Source organism: Anopheles merus, chromosome 3R (assembly GCF_017562075.2).
Source record: "Anopheles merus strain MAF chromosome 3R, AmerM5.1, whole genome shotgun sequence".
Lineage (NCBI taxonomy): Eukaryota > Metazoa > Arthropoda > Insecta > Diptera > Culicidae > Anopheles > Anopheles merus.
This window is the reverse complement of record NC_054084.1, coordinates 12,921,407-12,936,378: the sequence shown is the minus strand read 5'-3', so window position 1 is coordinate 12,936,378 and position 14,972 is coordinate 12,921,407. Positions and strand designations below refer to the sequence as shown.

General features: G+C 45.0%; 1 protein-coding gene across 4 annotated transcripts in view; it reads right to left on the bottom strand.

Moving 5' to 3' along the window:
* LOC121596757 (ubiquitin-conjugating enzyme E2Q-like protein 1) overlaps nucleotides 1-8,876 on the bottom strand; it is a 37,839-nt gene extending 28,963 nt beyond the window's left edge. For 2 of the 4 annotated variants that reach the window (XM_041921964.1, XM_041921962.1), the window contains exon 1: nucleotides 8,533-8,876. The gene's annotated coding sequence lies outside the window, so the exon portion shown is untranslated. Of the gene's footprint in view, nucleotides 1-7,141; nucleotides 7,224-8,532 lie in introns of all 4 variants that reach the window. The other 2 variants (XM_041921963.1, XM_041921965.1) reach the window with 2 other exon arrangements.
* Nucleotides 8,877-14,972: the final 6,096 nt, after the last annotated feature.

Here is a 14,972-nt window from a genome sequence, read left to right as displayed (position 1 = left end):
AAATTAGAGCGGCAACCACTGTAAAATGAAACAGCATTTTCAATCCAACAACCATTAAGATTCCCAGAACGATATTCGTTGGGAATCCAACTACTTTTTACTCAACTTCCTAGAAACTCCTCACAAATACTAACCAAACAAACAAGCAAATGAAATACACGAAAAAAACTGTACGAAATACAAATCGCAAACTGTAAAACCTTTTAATTAAAACCACATTTATTGAGCGAAAGTAAAAAAAAAAAGGTCCATTCCTTTCGCCCGATGTAAAGGAGTGGTTTCAAAAGCAGACACGATTGTTCGTCGAGCACTCATTAACCAACTTGAGCATTTCATTACTTTGCCCAGCGAAACAGGAACTGCTTGCATTAGCATTTCAGCTCTTCTTCATGCCCTTTCCGCTTAGCAGCCCGCATCAACGCCGCACCGAGTTGCTACAAGAGGATTCGCTCGCTCCTACACCACCAGCCCAGCGTGTCCCAGGCTTTTTATTGAAAGTACGAGTGCATCCTTCGGGAGAAGACACTTGCTCGTTTCATTACTCATTTAAAACGACTTGCCTGCTTCTCCCGCGGTCTGACCGTGCTTGCATTCCTTCGGCCCCTTTGCCGAACCACAAAAGCTCGTTAAAAAGGATTCATCCCCCCTTAGCACACACTGTTCGAACCAGGGGACTTTTCCCATCGCTCTCGAGCACACAACAGCCCGTCAATCCGGTGTGTGTCTCGTTACCTCCTGATGCTGCTTTCGTGTGCGCGTAGTTCATTTACCGATCGGTGCAACCCTGACGTATAGTGCGTATATCCTCCTGTGCACAATTTCTCGTGGTTCAAGGTTCTAGCTTATACGCAGCGCCAAACTCGCCTCCGCCTGCGTGCGAGACCCTGCCTTACAAAGCGGTGACTAACGCTCCTGTCCCCTCCTCAAGTCGGCAGGTTCTTGTCTCTCTCTCTCCCGGAGGTTTTTTTGTTGTAACTCTTCCCGTAGATGTTGGTTTTAAAACGCGGAACCAAACCCCTTCAACCGCCGTGCTCGATGCAGAATTACGATGTACCGTGTGCGAGGGCGTCTAAGTGTGTGTGTGTGTGTCTGTGTGCGTCAGATGGTGCATGAAAAACCAGTTTCACAAAACCAGCAAGGACAGGTTGGGCGTGCAAATGCGAGCGCACTCTCTCACTGGCCCTCCGACCGGTCGCTGTCTTGTCGCGGAACGGACAAAGAAAACAGACGATGGGTGCAGTTGCGTTCTCCCCTTCCAATGCGTTCGAAGCGGCAGGGCCGCCATATTTCACTGCGAGTTCTTTGACTTGCGTCCATGGCGTTGCGCGAGGTTTTTGGGGACGGAGGAGTTTGGTGCAGTCCCTGTGCCCGTCCCGTTCAGCTGATTTTGATGAAGGTGATGAAGCGAACGAATCCATTCCCTCGCAGCATTTGCATGCGCCCATGGGTGCTTTATGGGTGACACCGAAAACAACCCAGCAGCTGGGCTGCGCGTCGTGTGACAGACGGCAACGACCGAAAAACCCGATAAAGCCGTACCAAGGCAACGACGGGAATGCCTCACGGGGGGGGCGTATGCATTGATAAGTTCACGGAACTAACCAGGCAAGCGGTCCGGTTGCCCCGGAAAGCGATAAACGCCACCATCAGCCGCACCAGGGGCTAGCGTAATGTGTGGCGTTGATAGTGTGTTAAGAATTCATTTCCTCTAAACAAGTGCCATTATCGGTGAAAAGGATAATATTATGAGTAGCCGCATAAAAAATAACAACCCATCCCGCAAAAATCGATCACCCTCGCTCGGGTGAGTTTCTTATCCACCGATCCGATCGAATGGGCAAATAAAACGTAATAAAAACACTCGCGATAATGAGCTGGCACGCGAGCGCCATCTGGACATGCCGCCGTGCAGGCGCCTGCAGGGCCGACAATCTGTGTGTCATCATCAGCAGCCTCCCTCCGATCGTCATTATCATAAACCAATACAATCATCTTGCTAAAAACGGCTGCCGCTGTTTACAGATGCTGTGATGAAAAATCGAACCAAGTGGATGTAAATCCGGTGGAGTTCTGCTCGCTTTTCCACCTCGTCGGACCGGCAAGGGACTGCCCATGGACCGCCGGACCGCAAAACCATTCGGGTGGCACCGCTCAACCAGAACAGAAGGCAAACTCGAACGGAAGAAAAACGCCCACCGTTCGCACCGTTGCTGCTTAAGTAATTTAATCTTTTCTTTCTGCTGCTGCTGAACCACTTCCGGGGCGTGGGAGTGGAACAGTCCAAAAAAAGGAGGAGAGATCTTTGTTGGAAAGGCTTTTTCGGGCTGGAAAGTTTCAGTGCGTAACAGTGCGAGATTTCCTTGCGCACTTTTGTATAGTGTGAAGTGGAATCCTTTTTTGGATTTTTTTTGCTCTTTCTTTGGACTGCTTAGCAACGGTGAAAGTCGTTTTAGGAAGCTCTGCCGCATCAACGGCACCATTGCGAATCTCGTCCCCTAAACACCTAAATCCCACACACACACACACTAACCCGACCTACGGTGAGGAAACTTAGACACCAGCCCATGCCGGGAAAAGCCACGGAAGCAGGAAATGGGAAACTTTTAATGAAGGAAGAGAGAGAACAAGGCGAAACTAAGGCTGAACAAAAAAAGCACAGAACACTATTAAACGCTTCTGTGCAACCATCGGCCTGAAGGACAAGCAAAGCACAAACACACACACACACACACACACACACACACACACACACACACACACACACACACACACACACACACACACACACACACACACACACACACACACACACACACACACACACACACACACAGCCAGTAGGCAGAACATCTCTCTCTCTCTCGGTGTGAGTGCGAGCATGGTGGTGGTGACGTTGTCATCTTGTTCTGCTATTCTCTTTACGCCATTTCCCTTTTTTCCGGCCAAAGGTTTTCTTGGGGTTGGAAGCTTCTTCAGTAATCCAGTGATAATGACCGGATGGTGGTGATAATGTTGGGGTTTGGTTTAAGCGTACCAGTCCCTTCTTTCCTCACACCAATCTCGGTGGCCCGCCAAGAAGGGCAAGTTTTTACGCCCTGCTAAGCATTGAGATGTTTTTTTTTGGGATAACGACAAAGTATACAGAAGGCCCAGTGGTAGTAAAGTACGTAAGAAGTGGTGTTTGCTCGGTGCTATAAATTTATTATTTAATTAATATCTTATAACATAATTGCGGCCAACAGTTCGTTTAATCAATTCAGCAAACTGGAGTTGAAATTGGGTCGCTGTTGCGCTTGGTTATATAATTTTGGCATCATTGTTGCAGGCTTGTATAATATAGAGATTGCGTACAGTGAATTGTGTTTTTTTTAGTTTGATATGAAGATTATGTCAAACGTGTTCGTTTTAGTGAGTAAACAATGAGGTTTCACTGTTCAAAGACCGCTTCAGAGTCCCTGGTTAGTTTCGGCAGTATCTTGTACCCGTCATGATACTGGTTGGCAATCTCCAACACTTAAAAGATAAATCTGAACCCAGTTAGATTGATTTGCGTATGCATACTACCTAACAGCCAACATGTTCTGATCCGTCTGGAGACTTTTGTCAGTTACATCGTGCTCTAACACCAATCGAACATGACACCAGTCTCAAACAAACGAATTGAGTTATATGGAGCTGCACAGTCAGACATTTCGAACAAATAAGACAAGCATCTTCTCGATCCTGTCAAATTCTATACATTTGTCATGTCTGATGTCTTGTTCGACAACAGCCAGAACGTGGTATTACTTGTGACCTCACAGGAGCTCCAGGAGAAATTGTATCCTAGAAGATATTGTGATATTTATCAAACAATTAATTTTCCTCTACTTATTCAGAAAAATTGAAGTGCCAAAGGGCTAAAACGAAGAATTACAGACGATGGTTTTCTAATTGTGAAAAAAAGATGAGCTAATGTTTTCATGTAGAACATGGAGTTTTTTTTCCAAAACCTAAAGAAAAATTAGGAGCATTGTTCTATTACAGGGTTGTCCAAGTCACTTTCGAATTTGCACATCATTGTTCACCGCCTCGAAGATGTTTTTCAACAACTGTAAAATGGTTTATTTGCTTCATAATCAAATTTTCGGTTTTTACACATGATTTTCAACACAGATCACAGAACTGTCAAAATCAAGACAGCTTGAGACGTGTTGAAATTCATGCTGAAGAAATTAGTAAATTGTAATGATGGAAATGAAATATCAGATTGATGTGGATAAACTTCTTGCACGCGGTGAATAACAACATTTACATTCGACACTGGCTAGAAACCCCCTGTAATAATGTCTTCATCCGTAGTTGACTTGGAAACCCCCTGTAATATTTTTTAATTTCTTCAGCATGATTTTCAACCCTTCAACGAGCTGCAACTATCGTTTTTTTCAACCAGGGTTTGAAGCCGGATCGCTTCTCCCGTTGACAGTTGAAGTGTTGAAAATCATGCTGAAAAATTAAAATTATTATTATGGAAATGAAATATCAGAGTGATGTGGAATAAGCTTTTGCACGCGTTGAAAAAATAATGTTTACATTTGAAAGTGACTTGGAAAACTCTGTAAGATCAGGACGGTATCGAGTGGTAAGGGCTGAATTGTACATATATAAATTCTCGGATTAACTTCACTTTGAAGTTCATTTTTTCAATTGGATATCAGGATGGTACAAGTATTTATGTCGTCAGGTGTACTGAAGAGACGAACAAGTCCAAAAAAAAAGCTAAAGTCTCTAGGCCAAAGAACACTAAAAGGTAGTAGAAATATAGTCTATACTATAGGACAGATTATTGAGATAACAAAGTTTACCACTAACACTCCTCTTTGCACATTACATTAAACTGTGCACATTGTTGAACTATTAATTGTTGAACTTAGTAATTGGACACTATCTAAAAAGTGTCCTTAAACGATGTATTTGTAAGAACTTTTTCGACTTCAAATTTGAGAATATCACGGGAGCTTCGCATGACATAATTAGTCTCCAATGTTCCATTATTGCGCCTTTCAACCAATTCTCGCTAGCTAGAATGGAAAATTGATTTCATATCTTTTTCAAACACGCCATCAATTAGCATTGTTTTGAACCACCTTTCCTCTCTATTGCATGAGTACGTTTAATTCAGTTTAAAAAAAGTGAATGCTCACACTTATACATCGTCGTCTAAACGATGGCGGCCAATTTCACGGTACGTGTGATGCAACACGATTTTCTTATTTGCGCGCGTTCAATATCAAAGCAACTAAATCGAAAACAATTGCTGGCCGATTGATTGTCGGCTCTCCCACCGGGGGGCCCGTATCGTGCTGAGCAGCAAACCATCGTCAAATAAATGTGCGTGCGCCGCTCACGGAGAGCGATGTGATGGTCATTAACGCTTCGAGGGTCACCATATGTACCACGGTTCTCGGTGGTCCAAAGTGGTCGCGCGCCCGCGCTCACGACTCCCACTTTGTGTTCAGTGAACTCAAAACACGCAACAGCCGGTCACTTGTCCGCTAGCAGTAGCAGCAACCGTTGGCATCTCCCACCCTCGCATCACTAATCAACTTGTGCCCCAGTGACAGGCCGTCTCGCTTTCGCGCCCGTTTGAAGGGTGCCACCCATAGTTTGCTGCATAGTTGCCGCGCTGGTCGTTCCAAAATATGCAACATAAGGAGCCCAGGCGCGTTAAAGTTCAAACGAGCTTCGGCCGCAAGCTGACAGGCAACTTCATCTTCACGACCTTGCGTTGCGAGCGGTGTGTTGCTGACCTGTGGCGTGCTCGCGCAAAGGAAATGGCCACAAAAGGTGGCGCTCTCGCTGGTCGTTCCACCGGCATAGCTCAAGATTTCCAAACACACACACACAGCTAAAACAAGTGATCAGCAACAACAGCTGTAACAAAAAGTATGGGTAGCATCACCCACCACCCGGTCCGTGCTGTATTGCGTTGCTTTATAAATGCCGGAAATTAATGCTTTGTGTTTGCGAAGGCTCCGGTCTCCGGCAGTTAGCAGAGCAGCCAATTGGCAGCCGCAGCGAGAGCCGGTAGATCATTCTGTTTACAAAAACCGAATCGAAAAATATTGTTTTGCCGCTCTACAAGGGCTGATGTGCTTTTATGACCTTTTCTCGCTCTCTCTCTCTATCTCGTTGTCTATCTCTCAGCGTTACAACCGGAAGAAAGACGATGGTTGATGTTTAATTTATTAAAGCTAATATTAATCCACCGGCCAAATGAGAGACGAGCTGGAGCCGAACCAAACGAAGTTAGCGGAAATATAAATCGCACCGGGTGAGCTTAATGGGTAGAGCGATTTTTTTTTGATTTGTTATTCAGGAGGAACGGTCCGAAAAGATCGCTATTGCTTTATAGGTTGAGCGATTTATTCACCAAAAAAAGGTCGGATTGATTAATTTTTAATTTCAGTTTTAAAGCGGCAGACAACCATTTAATTGCAACGCCATCCATCACGCTCTGTGATTTGGTTTGATAACATCTCGGTAGGGGGGGGGGGGGGGGGTTTCTTTTAAAGAAAAAAGCTTTATCTTATCTCTGTTTTTTTTTGCTTTTGTTATAAATATTTACAAACGTCTTTCATCGTTATTTTTACCAATTTCAACATCAATTGTGCGCCAATGATAACGTTTCAAAAATCAGGCAAACACGATTCACCCTAGGTCTTGCAGTGGGAATGTTATGGGATAACACCGCGACATCGCTGACCTTTTTTGAATGATCCACTTCTGCCTGCAGCAGCACCACCACCTTCATAAATCAATTGCATTCCCTCCTCTCTCGTGCAGCCAATTGACCAGCACTCAATCAATACGGATGACCCTGGGTTGCATCAGTGGCCCCATCATCAGCATCAGCAGACCCGATAGGTCATAAAATGAGTCCACACACACACACATATACACACGCGCCCATTATAAAGGGTCTCTTATTGATCAGTTTTATTAATCACTTGACTGCACTTGCACTGGAAGGAAAGCTTTCATCACCATCATCATCATTATATGGAGGTCAGCTGCATCATGGCAAACATTCTAACGGTAGATTTCTGCCCTCCCCTTTCACCAATACCATCACCACCAGATAAACGTATGCAAATCTTACCTTTCCCTACCTCGCTGTCCACTGCCGCTGGTCGGATGGAAGAAAACGGTCCGCGGACCGGTCTCGATGCAAACTGATCCTCCTGACAACAACAACAACAACAAACACCGTTGGATGCAAGAGGAAGGTTTGAGAATTATTGCAGCTGCTTATTATCCGGTCCAGTCGCCGGCGGGTGCTGCTCAACCGGGTTGAACTTCCGGCACCAATTCCGCACCCGGCGTCTCTGATAAGCAGCAATGCACCGAAGGCGCGCACTCACACACACACACACAGCCACACAGTGCCGTTGGTCTGGCTTTCCAACGTTTAGTGGGATTTTGTATTTTATTCTATTTGCATTCGGCTCAGAGCATGCACACTCTTCGCTCAGGCTGGCTGCTGCATCCTCCAGCCAGCGAGAATGGCCGGCCGGATTTAGTACTGTTTACACTACTTTAGGGGGGGAAGCACCAGCTCCAGTGGGGGTGTTATTTTTGCGCAACAAAACACCGAGCTTGCCTGCACACACACGCACACACACACCCGACGGAAGAGGCGGAAACCATTTTAGGTCACTGAACGATACATTGTAGCGCTGTACAAAGAAGAACTTTTGTGCATAACATCGGGCGCGCGATTGCTTCAGCGTGTGACCTTGTGCAATTTTTTCGCTCCGATTTCACTCACAGCATTATTAAATTAGCACAAAACTTAAACACTTAAACACACGCGCGCGGGCACAGTCACTCACTCACAGCTTCTTGTGCACGGGGTGCCAAAAAAGAAGAAAAAACACACACACACACACGCTCACGAACTAATCCTTCACCTTGCGCCATCCGGGCAGGGCGCCCTCAGCGCGAAAACAGCTGTCCGACAGCTTTCGCGACAAAACATAAGAAACCCCCAAAAGCAATACCATGGTGACCTTCTGTCATGCTGGTTTTGGCAGACTTTAAGCTTGTCCCAGACGCACCCGTCAAAGTCGCATCAAAGGCGGCGATAATTTGTAAATTGAAGCGTCCGCGTTGTTGTCGTGGCGACCGTAAAAATCAATAAAGCCTAAAAACGGACGCCCTAAAATTCGCATAAAGCTAACCTCCCTGAAAACTGGGGTTCATTATTGATGAAGCTTGTGCGTGTGCTTCCGTTTTTTAGTGTTGGAATTTTCCAACAATAATTCGCTTAATTTTCATTGATAAATTTGTCTACAAATTAACACGTTCAAAATCAAACTGCTTTTCACGACACAAAACCATAAAAGCAAATCGTTTTGCAACGAACGCTGCACATAAATTACTCCAGTGACTTCGAAAAAAAAACCGGTACACAATTTCGCATTACAAGCTGATTCTTCCCTACCCACACACACACACACACACACACCCAGACACACTTGCCCAACTCACTTTGCTGTTATTGTACGCCGTATTCTTGCTTCTCCGGTTCTTGGTTCGCCCTTCACTTATGCGCCAGAACCAGCGTACGAAGCCACGCGTTCAATAACGTTTTGTTAGCTCTGCTCTGGTACACTCTGCGTGTGATCTGATCCGCGGCAGCACGCGACGATCCATACACGACCACAGTTCGACACAAACTTGTGCGTGCGACGGAGTTTCGCGCTGGCCGTACCCGTGTCGCGTGCTTCGAGCATGGGTGCACAACCCGAAACCCGAGCGGCCGCATGGTCCGACCCGAGCGGGGGCCGATAGTTTATCGATCCGCTTTGTTTACGGCTCGGGGCACAGCGGGCACGATGAAGTGACGTTGTGGCAAACATACATTTATTTCTGTCTGAAAAATTAAACAAAATTCTCAATTAAATTGTAAAATTGGTCGGTAGCTTAAAATAGATAAATTGGAAATTAATATTTAGAAACAAATTAAAGCTATTAGGATAAAATAAAAAAAATAATTATCGTACAAGATTTGCTTCTATATCTTATTGAATTGTTATTGCATTGAATGTTTGAAAACTAGCATAAGAACATTTATTTATATGTTTTACCTAATTTGTATAAGCAATTTGGGTTTCTTATTATTTGGCCCTACAAACGTGCCATTAACATAAACGTAACACTAAAAGGGCTCGGGATCGTTATACCCATAGCAGGACAGTGATGTTCACTTATAACTTAGTATATTGATATATATACAGGATTTTCCAGGAGTTCTCATACCAGTGGGACACTTTACAGGGCTTCCTACGATTTTTTGGTCAGTTGCCATGATTTTTTGGTGCGTTCCCACGATTTTTTGATCGTATCCCATAGATTTTAGGTGCGTTTCCATAATTTATTGGTATTTTCCGATTTTATATCAATACAATTGGACCAAATAATTCTGGGAAACGGCCAAAAAATCGTGGGAACGTACCAATAAAATATGGGAAACCACCAAAAATTGATGGGAACCAACCAATAAATCTTGGAAAACCCTGTATTGACTCTTTCATATGTGAAATGAAGGTAATGTAATGGGAATTGGACTCTATAGCACCCTTGTTGGACTATCCAATAGCAATTTGCAAGGAGCCTGTCCATAAAGCGTGCTATAGAGTCCCATTTTCCAACATATGAAGTTCACTTCCAATAAGAAAGAGTCAAGGAAGTGTCCGACAACTATGAGAACTCCTGAAAAACCCTGTAACGATAATTTCATAACAACGATAAGCAATATAAAGCTCAATGAATGAAAGTATCACTCTGTGCCTACTCTCAGTACATATAACTACGATGTAGCAAGAAACATCTGAAAGCTACAGTCATAAAGCCGAGAAAGCTTTTGTTTATAGCACAGAATAACATACGGGAGCTTTCAAGCTCCGTTCGACCAACAACACCAGGCGACTCCATCGGGACAAAAGCTTTTATCATTTCATTTTGGTTTGTAATTATTTCCTTATCTCTAGATTAGCAGATAAATAAAAATATCAGCAAATATTGGGTCGGTGACTTTGATTTTCAGTTAGAAGCTGTTCTGCTTTTGTTTATTTTAGACCTCTTGTGTATAATAAAATCGGTTGATCATGTTCAACCTGAGTATCTGAATGTAATAAACATTCAACAATAAAATGAGCATAATTGACAAATTGGGTCAACAAAAGCCCTCCTTTTTTATTTAAATGTAAGTGGTGTGACTTTAGACAACCAATTGGAATATCCATACTTCTCTATACATTTTGAGGGTTTTTGGTAAACAAAACTACATTGTGATTATACAATTTTGTTAGTTTAAATGGATGGAACAATATAAATAAATGATAAAGAAAAAATAAAAAAAGCTTTCAAAGCATTTAAACCAAAAGAAAAATAACCTTCAAAACATCATGCAAATTAAGGAGTGCTCCCAAAAAATCTTTTGGGAATTTGGAGTATTGGACGAATTAAAAAATAATATTTGCGATAATTTCTTTCCATCGTTTCAAAATTTGTACCTTATTTCCCGATTATATTAATTCATTTTCTGTTTATTTACCATGTTTGTTTCCAACCGTATTTCGGCTTCATCTGTATGCTCCTCGGTTTCATTCATTCCTCTCTAGTATCTTCTTCTACTATCACTATGCTTTCTTGGGTATGTGCATTCATGAGGTTACGAGGGAGAAACAATAAACAGATTGAACGTCCGATAGACGCCAAACTAATTCACGCGATGTTATCCTTTGGCTTTAAATTTATTTTTACAGCCAAACGAATGTGGCAAAACTTACAAAGAAATCAATCAAAAGTCAAATATTTTTACTAAAATACACACTTACTCCGATCGCCATAACGATACAGGGAAGAAAAACCGTCGCTCGAAAACTTATTGCAAATCATACCGTAACAAAATTAAAGTAGATCCAAAATGCATTGCAACCGGACGCAACACATCCGACGCATTGTGTACGGTGTTCACCCCTTCATTTTAGGATATATGTCTACTCTCCCCCCCCACCGGAGCGATAGGGTCGATTGGTAGTGATTACTCATAGTTTGTAGATAGGTTAGTTGGTTTGTGTTTGTTTCTAAATTGCATCACACTCAAGTCTCTTCTAGTATCGTTTCGTTTTAAAAGGCAATAGAATGTAATCAGTTACATTGCAGTGATTTTAAGTGTATTGGTTTCCTTCCATTAGCTTGCACTTCTCGTGCCCATCCGATCGTACTACATTTCCCCCCTCTGATATACGGTTTGCTAAGCTCAGCTTTAGTTACGCTGGAACTTGCACCAAACATTTGGACCACAGTGTTCTGAAAACATATATTCCGCGCACACGTACGGTAGTGTGAAATGATTGGGCAAATTTAAATAGATGGCACTTGGCTGGTTTATACTTTTGCTTTTGCTACTCTCTCCTATCGATTATGTTGATAGTACAGTTGTGTTTTGCTGTTTTTTCCGTTCCTTCTCTCTCGCTGTCTCTCGCGTTTGATTGATGATTGCAATGAAATGACAGTGCTTCGTCCCTAAAAAAATGATTGCTTATTACGAATACGTCCAGTACTGCGATTGCAGTTGATTGAATGATACACATTGCTTCCATTAAATACAGCGTGTTGGTGTGAAGTTAGCATACTATTCTGCTTCAGCTCCTTCTCTTGCGTAACGTACCACCTTTGCGCCGGTAGAGTTTAAGAATTTAATTTAAAAAACATAATTCTGCGGAAACTTTCGTACGTTGGTATCTGTACAGTAAGGGAAGATATAGATTATATGTCCCATTTCGCGTCCGTTTGCTAACACTACCAACACACTCTCTTCATTTCGATGCCATCGCGTACCCGTGTGCAGTATGTATGTTGAAAGTGCTTTGTATTATTTCGACTTTTAAACTACAATGTCTTCTTTTATTGCCCATCGTATGGAAGTAGCGCGTTAAGTATGCCGCATAGAACTGATTAACAGTGCAACTGTGAGGGTGTGAGGGCGCGTCATCGCGCAGCATGGTCTTTTGCTTGATTTAGTCATCTTTCTACCTGGCTGCTAGTGGTTTTGTAGGTTCTTTCTTTGCTTAACAAAATAAATACATTCAAAAAAGAAAGTACTAATACACACGCTATAAGTCACTGAAAGTCAACCCCACAAGTGTGTTGGCAGGCCTTGACCGGCATCGGTTGTTGAGCCAAAGAAGAAGAAGAAGAATACACACGCACAAACACAAACACAAATGCATTACACAATGAAATACATGAAAACTCCTAGAACTCGTCAATATTAACTGGCTTTAGAAGAGAAAATTTGAGAAAAAAAGCAGGACAACCAAAACAAAAAGGAAAAATAAAAAAAAAAACACAAACAGTTAGGATGTAAATTCATTGCAACAAGAATTCCATTTCTAAACTACACACTTATGTACCGATTTTAATTTTAGATAACTAAAGCGAGAAATGCTTCTCATTTGCTAGCTCACGCCACCTGATTTCAGCGAATGTTATTTCCTATAGTAATTTGTAGTTCGATGTTTTACATCCTTATGCCGCACTTTACGATAAACACCGGAAACAGTACTCCACTGTCACCGGAACCACTTCCTCTCTCTCTCTCTATCTCTCCTTTATGATGCCACCATGGAAAGAACACGTTTTGTTTTGTCATATGCGGGGAAGCAATGAGGATTCTTTGCTGATTGTTGGAGTTAATGGTGTTGGTGTTGGTAAGGAAAAAGGTAAAACTCATCATTTTACACCACGCTCGCTCGCGCTTTATCCCCCCGGCGCCCAAGAGACACGCCCGACGCAAACGTTAAACCTAATGACTTACAATTTTGCCGACGCAAAACCAAACAGCTATCGCTACAAAAATAAAGTCTCTGTCTTTGCTACCGCGTATGTTACACTCGATCTCGTAGTCGTCAGCGTTACCCTACCACTATTACTATACAATTTTCGATAAATAAAGGCCTGCCGCACACCACCACAGCCGAGTTTCAGCTTCATCCCTCGTGAAAGGATGGAATGAACTCAGCCTGGTGCAGCCCGCTGGCTTTAGCGGGTTTTAGCGTTCTGCTGTTTTTTTTTTTCTTCTTAAAAACCCCCCAAAAATATTATTCTATTCAAGTGCAATGTGTTTGTTACGATGTTTTGGTTGTTTCACACACACACACCCGCACATACATATCGTCCCCGTTCCTGTGTGTGTTTTTTTTCGTACCTTTTAGCAAGAAAGCATCCATTATTACCGTTTCGCTTTTTTCTCTCTCTCTGTCGCTCTCATTTCTTTGGTCTCGCTCCTCATAAGGCCATCGAAGTTAAACGGGGAAGGATCAGTGCCGACCACTGCTATAAAATCACTTCCGGACTTTCCTGGATGAAATAGGCGTCCAGGGAGTCGAGGCGCGTGGCCAGCCCTTTCACACCCACCGGTGGTGGTACCGTCGTTCCCGCGTCACCTTCGCGCTGCTTCAGCTGCTCGTTCGCACTGGCAGCGGCAGCGAACGCGTCATCCACCGCGACAGTCGCCTCGTGCTCGCAAAGGTTGCGATTGCTGTCGCTGATGCTGGCGCACCCGCCCGAGGACGAGCGGAGCAGCACCGGGACGGTGATGTTGGCACGCTGACTGCCACCTTCGCTGCTGCCGCTCGCCGAACAGGACCGTTCGTTCAGTATTTCCAGCTTGTTGAAGTTGAACATGTTGTTGGCTGCCACCAGCCGGACGCGGCGCGACCGTTCCACCGCTTCCTCGTCCTCCTCGTGATCGCTGTTTGGCTCCACTGCCGTTGCCTTCAGCTCGGGCTCACAACGCATCGGTGCGGATTCCTGCGATCGCGCATCGCCATTCATCGTCACACCTCGACCATCGATCTGAAAGACTTCTTCCTCACCGTGCTGCGAGCTGCTTTCCACCTCGCCAGCAGCAGCACGGCCCTTCCTCCCGTGCATGAACGGTTTGTCTTCCTCCTCGTCGTCGTGTCCCAGCTCAGGCACCAGGGCGGACACGCTGGCCGCATCGTCTCCGCTGCAGCAGCACGGACTAACCCCTTCGAGCCGATCGGTTTGCGTTTCAACCGAACGCATCGGGCGAGATTCACGCTCGGTGGTGGATATGGTCGATACCGCCGCTGCTCCTGGCGATGGCTGCTGCTGTTGCCGCCGGCTGTGATGCTGCTCGAGCCGTCGAATCTGTTCCACACTCATCACTGGCCAGAAGGCCAGTGATGCGTGCCGTCATAAGATGTCCTCGAGCGATTTCGCGTTGGTCGGGTAGTGGTGTGTTTTCGGCTGCACGGTTGCGATCTTCTCCTCGTCGGCTTCGGTGGTTTCGTTCCGGCCGGTACCGCGCTCCGATTGCGACGCGTTTGGCTGTCCCTTCCGATCGCCACCGAGCTCCACCATGACCAGCGCATCGTCGCCGGTGTCGGCCTTGTGCGGGCTCTCGACCACACAACCACCACCGGCCAGCAGCGCATCGTAGTGCTTCAGATTGCTACGATAGTGGCCACAGCCGAGTATGTACTGCTCTTTGTAGCTGTTGCTGTTCAGCGTGCAGCTTGAGTCGAGCGTCTGCAGCGGACCACCACCGCCCAGCCCGGACGTTGCCGTATCGAACGAACAGTTTTCACCGGCTTGGAACGTTTCCTCCGCTGGCAGATTGGTACGCGACGACGGCCGCTCTGCATTGCCGTCCTCCTTCACGCCGGTAACGCTGTTGCCCGTATCGGGCACGTTTAAACTCAGCTGCCGCCGTTTCGGCAGTGGTAGCGAGGCCGTCTTTTGCCGGTCGCTAAATTTCTCCGACCCGCCCCGCACACCTATGACGAGCGAGTTGCGCACGGGCGTGGTTTCGCGCGGCGACGACGCAATCGAGTGCGATTTGGAGTGCTGAAAGCGGGTCGCCAGGCGGGTGGTGGTCGCTGTTCCCGGCCCAC